Source organism: Tachyglossus aculeatus, chromosome X1 (assembly GCF_015852505.1).
Source record: "Tachyglossus aculeatus isolate mTacAcu1 chromosome X1, mTacAcu1.pri, whole genome shotgun sequence".
NCBI lineage: Eukaryota > Metazoa > Chordata > Mammalia > Monotremata > Tachyglossidae > Tachyglossus > Tachyglossus aculeatus.
Genome location: NC_052101.1, coordinates 86,890,911 through 86,896,910, shown reverse-complemented (window position 1 = coordinate 86,896,910; position 6,000 = coordinate 86,890,911). Strand labels below are relative to the sequence as shown.

General features: G+C 50.2%; 1 long non-coding RNA gene across 1 annotated transcript in view; it reads left to right on the top strand.

Annotated features, from left to right (window-relative positions):
• Positions 1 to 2,431: 2,431 nt before the first annotated feature.
• Positions 2,432 to 6,000, top strand: part of LOC119950213 — an 81,626-nt gene continuing 78,057 nt past the window's right edge. Inside the window, exon 1 of the long non-coding RNA XR_005457340.1 lies at positions 2,432 to 2,528. This is a non-coding gene — a long non-coding RNA (uncharacterized LOC119950213). The remainder of the gene's footprint in view (positions 2,529 to 6,000) is intronic.

The following is a 6,000-nucleotide window of genomic DNA, read 5'->3' as shown; positions in this document are numbered from 1 at the left end:
AGAGAGTTTCCAGTAATCTACCAGTCTCGGCTAAGGGAGGGAGAGTCCATCAGAGGCCTATCCATTCCTAGCTTGGCCAGTGGCTAGCGAGCGGAAGGCAATCTGCTACAAGTCAAAACTCACCCATGCTGGGCAGTGGCAGCATAGCAGAGAATCGAGGGCGGGGACTCGAGTTTACTGCGCAGAAGGTGGCAATGGTAAACCACTTCTGTATTTTTAATCAAGAAAACTCTATGGGTCCACTACCAGAACGATTGCAGATGGAGAGTGGGGCATTCCGGGGGAGATGTGTCCGTGGTGTCGCTATGGGTTGGAAGAGACTCAAAGGCATAAGACAAGTCCTGAGTATAGTGTTTTGCACACCACCATCCTTCAGGGTCAGAGATGTCACTATTGATAGGGGTACTCCATCACTGTGCACAAATGTGGCTAGTGAGTTCTGTTTGACTATCCCTTCTATGGTGTCGACATGTTTAAAAAAAAATATTACCTTCCTGGACTGTTACCCTCTGTGCCTTACGTTAGTTTCATTTCTCTATCTTTATGTTGCAGTCTTCTAAAGTCTCTAAATGGTTGAGTACGTGCACTATAGGATGAGGTCATTTTAACGAGAGGTTTGTCAGGAATAGAAGCTCCATATCATAGCAGAACTGAGTGTATTGCTCAAAGTAGATGCTCCATGATGATGATGGAATTTAAGCACTTACTATGTGCAAAGCACTGTTCTAAGCGCTGGGGGGATACAAGGTGATCAGGTTGTCCCACGTGGGGCTCACAGTCTTAATCCCCATTTTACAGATGAGGTAACTGAGGCTCAGAGAAGTTAAGTGACTTGCCCAAGGTCACACAGCAGACACGTGGCGGAGCCGGGATTTGAACCCATGACCTCTGACTCCAAAGCCCCTACTCTTTCCAGTGAGCCACACTGCTTCTCATGTATATAAGATGCACATATATCTCAGTATATCCTGATATTGACAACGGAGACCTCATCCACTCACCCTGCTTTAGCCACAGTTTCTAAATTCTTCCATTACATTTCCCTAGATACCCCTTATGATTTATCACTTCAGCTACTTTTCTTCACCTTCTTCCTAGGTCTCCCATCTAACTCAAACAGCTCTCTCATTCCCTCTCCTCCCCACCCTACATCATCTTGTTCCTCTAGTGTAGATCCCTGTTGTGGATTTCTTTTTCTATCCAACCAGGACAAAATCTATTAATGATTAATGATTCTGTGCGATATTATCATCATCATTGGTGTTTATTGAGTATGCATGCAGAGCATTATACTACACACTTAGAGGAGCTGGTGACACATTCCCTGCCCACAAGGAGCTTACAGTCTTGAAGAGGAGTCAGACGTCAATATAATCAGAGTAACATCAACGTGGGGGCAAGGCAAACACCTCCACAACGTTAAGTCTCTGTCTCTCCATCGCACACCCTGTTCGGTGCCACCAACCCACGCACTTCTGCTAATAGTTCTCAACTTGACATAGGAGCCCGAACACTTTCCTAGGAGGCCTGCACCTCTGCTGCTAGCTTGTCAGATCCGGCGCAACGCATCAGGCTAGGGCTAAAGATCTACTTTTCAAACCAGCCTCGCCCAATGACAAAATGAGATTATTCTCTTTGACCACTACCGCTATTTTGGGCCCCGTTCACTAATCGCCATCATCACCACGCCGCCTGAAGGGGAAAAGCTTCCGAGCAAAGGGCACTAGACACAACCCTAAGAGCCCAGACTCACGCTGAAAGGAATTCAAAAATGCTCAAAGCCTCGTTGACTGAAAGCCCGAGCCAGAGAGGAGGCCGGGACTCCTGGGTCCTCCTGGCTGCAGCCCGAGAAGCAGTCGGTGCGTGGGAGGAGATGCAGGGAAGGCCTGGGCGGGCAGGTAATGCTCCCCCGCACCACGGGGCTGCGAACTAACGGGAGGAAGACACGGGGTCTGCCTCCGGGCCCTAGAAGTCGGTGCCCCTCGGCAAAGTACCTGCCAAGCGCCGGCTTCCATCTCACATCCTGGCTGCAGCCAGAAGCCGGCCCCTCGCCAGCGGACGAGAGCCGAGTCCCTGGCCGGCCCCCCGGGGCATGCCGGGAAATAGAGTTCCCCGCCCTCGGGCCCTCAGCCCCGTCCAAGGCGGCTCCTGGGCTCGGCAAACTACATGCCCCAGAGGTCCGCGGGCTGGCCCCAAGGCATGCCGGGGGCTGTGGTTCGGGGCTCAGCCTGGCGGGGGGCGGGGAGGGACGGGGCTGGCCCTCCCCGTGGGGGCGGGGAGGGGCGGGGCGGGGCGGCCTCGCGCCCCGATAGGCTACCGCGGCGCCGAGGGGGCGGGTCCCTGCGTGGCCGGGCGAGGCGCGGAGCTGTTCGGAGCCCCAGGTGCTGAGTCTCAAGCAGGCTCGCGCTCGCGCTTCCAGCTGGCGCCGCCCGAGCCGGAGGAAAGCCCGGGAGGGGAGGACACCGGAGCGGCGCTGCGCTCAGCGGCTAGGTGAGGGTGCAAGCCCGGCCGGCCGGCCGGTCCGCCAGGTGAGCGTCCCCGCGAGGTGGACTCCCCCGGGACGAGGGGAAAGTGTGTGCTCAGACCAGGGGCTGGGACCGCCCGCGGGGGGACGGGGAAACGGGCACACACCCCCATCGGGGGGCCGATCTAAGAGGCGTGGGGTTCCCCCGCTGGGGAGGGGGTCCGGGGCAGGGGATAATAATAATAATAATGGTATTTGCTAATCGCTTACTGTGTGCAAAGCACTGTTCTAGGCGCTGGGGAGGTTACAAGGTGAACAGCTTGTCCCGGGGGTGGGCGAGCGCGCGGGAAGGCAGAGCCAGGCACCGGGATCGGGTCCCACGCCCGAAGGCCGACCTGGGGTGTCTGCCGGCCGAGGATGCCGGAGCGCCGCTCGATTGCGTGTGGGAGTGGGGGTGGGTGTCCGTGCGGTGCCCCTCCACTCCCGTACTGCAGTGGGTGCCGACTCCCCACCCCCCTCACTCCTTCTTGAATTCTTTCTCGCCCGGGTGGCTCTCTCGTTCCCACTTGGGGTGTGCATGTCCCATAGATAGATGGCTGAGAGGGAAAGAAAGGGGGCGGGGGCGAAGCGCCGTGGTTCAGGCCAAATGAAGACTACCACGACGAATTCATTTTGTGGCTTCCCATCAGACCGTCAGCTGCATGGTTTTGACTTTCCCAGGGGCAGAAAAAAAAATCCCCCTCCAAACGATGAAGGGCGTGGGCGCCTTCCAGGGCGCTGTTTAAATAGGGCTTTCTCCTTTCCGAGAGGGGACAGGAGGGTGGGGGTTGGGGGGTGATGGATCTACAAATCGTGTGCTTCCACCCCGTCCAGACATAATAGATGTAATAGGCTGAGGCTTTCCGCTTGTTCCCCTGTGCCGGGGCATCATGGTTGCTTTGCTGCAATTCAGGCACTTAAGCAAAAGAAACACTGCTCGCGGGGAAACTCAATGAAACTGCTTATCTTGGGCGTGGATGATGAGAATGAAGTTAAATCAGAAAGCGTGCGTTAAGCGAGGCAAAGGGAGACAAAAGCACACAGACATTTCCCCTCCAGCCTCCTGCAGAAGATGAAAAACTGGAGAAGATGCTAGGTTTAAAGAAAAGCATCAGATGCAATCCAATTAGCCCACTGACATATGGCCTGAACTCTTCTCCATCTCTCTTAGGCTACAACCAAAGGGGCATTGTATTTGATTACAGTATTTTTAGAGGTAAATCTTATTTTGAGAGGTTTTAGAAATGCCTAGGGGGAAAAAAGTATGCATTTTCTCTAGTGTGTGTCTGCAGATGGAACAAAGTCACACCTAAATGTAGGGTGAATGAAGCTAGGAACGAATTGTTACCAACTGTATTAAAGGAAACCGGAAAGGCACATCAAATAGCTTCTTTATTAAAGGCAGCAGATTATTTCATATCAGAAACAGTGTTTTTGCTGGGCTCCTTTTCCCGTTTCTCCTGTTGTCAGCCATTTTTGATCCAATTGTGGCTTTTTAAATGTTTATCTTCCTATATTTCTGTTGCCTCGCCTATTGTCCGCATGGAGGGAGAGAGGGAGAGAGAGAGAGAGAAAGATTTTACTTCACTATGCATGAGTTTAAAGATCCAGTCATCACACAATGGTAGAGTGTACTCACCTTTCAAGCTCAGTGCAAAGAATTAAGGAGATTAAGTGGGCTCCTTCACCTGAATCAAACTAAAATCAATTAGATGGCTATTAGAACGATTCATATTAAAATGGATAATATTTACTTTGGAGGTGGATTTTTATCACTCATTTGGTTCAGTGTATTCAGAACAATGGCTCAGATTACTGAGATTTGTAGCTCGACTACAGTATGATTGTTAGGTATGTGTGCTTTTCAAAAAAAAGCTGAAAACCGTGAGTCTTCTTTGTACCATCTTGAACTTAATAAATTGACAAAATTATTTTGATTTGAATAATGTAATCTGAAAATTTCCCTGGAGTGTCTTCTTAGTCCAGGAAGACCACAGTGGCGTTCATACTGCTGTTAAAATTGTATGTAACCATCAACCACCACCCCCTCCGGATAAAATAACCCTGGACACTCTTCCTGACATCTCCCCAGAGTAATAAACTTCTCACAGCAGTAAAAGGACCACACTAGGGACAGACATTAACCACGGATGATTGTAAAACTAGTCTACTGAATTATTTCTCGTGAAGGTTCTTCTAAGGGAGGAGATTGTGAAGGCGATCTTATTCTGGTGGAAGAAAAGTGAGATCTGGCCCGAGTTGAGTTGGTAGCAGTGATTTGTTTCGGCAAATGAAATCCTGTGTACATCAGGAGATCAGTGATAGCAATAACAGTAATACCAACACAGGACAACTCTGCCTGATTTTTAGATGAAATAGGCTCCCGTTAAGTATTGCCGCTGAATAAACACTTGTGGGGAATCAGGCTGGCAAGGCGTTTCCCATCGTTCTAGCACGCATCTTCACAAGAGAGAATCTAAAGAGTAGCTGAAAAGTGGGTTGAAAACGGAGTACCTGTGACGGTTCACCTGAAATCGGGTTCGTGAGTATCTGCAGTGACCTCTGCTGGTTGGGAATTAAACACAAACCATCAAATGGCAAACGTTGCTCGGGAAAAAAAATAGCATTGTTCGGTCAAAATACACACTATAGCCAACGCCTTATTATCCAGGACTGATTTGCCTCTCTATCTGCCTTTTGGGCATTTCACAGCTCATTAATACTTCTAGCAGAGAGTGAGCAAGGAACATGAAAGGGGTAAAACTCAAGGTTGGGAATTTTGCTCCTTGGTAACTGGTACAATGGTGGCCTGGATGGGGAGAAGATTAAAACAGTTGACTTAAATGAGGGTTAGGGATTATCTGTGTGTTTCAGTTATCCATGTTACTCCTAAATCCTGTTACCACAGATAGCTGCCCCCATTACGAACAGAGTAATCTAGTGGGGGCGGGGGGGGGGGGGCAAAACAAAAAATCAGAAAACCTGCATTTTAGAGCGGCCAATGGCTTGTCGGGTGATAGATAAATCCCTTTACCTTTCCAAGAAGTGCAGAGGAGTTGTATCGATGCTCTCTTTGTAGGGATGTGATAAATGAGATCAATAAGGACGTATAGATATTCCGCCTCATGGCCATGGGTCACAGTGGAAATGGATGAGAGGGTGTGAATGGCTCAACACAACCTACCACTGTCACCACTGGAAAAAAACAGACTCAAATTCACATCCCACTGACAGTGGGGAAAATTTAATCAAAAACCCTATGTGACTAGGCAGCCCCAGGCATTAGCCGCTCAATAGCTGAAAAGGTTGCCTCATTGTTTGGTAACACCTGGGTATCTGAGCAGCTTTGTTTAGCCTTACCCCCAAGCGGGAAAAGGAACTAGGAAAAGGTGCTCCTAAAATGGCCAGGTTCGCTAGAGGACCGTGATGAGTGGATCTTCGGCTAGCTGTGCCAAACTGAACAAAACCAAAAACGGACCACAGCATAAAGAAAAGAA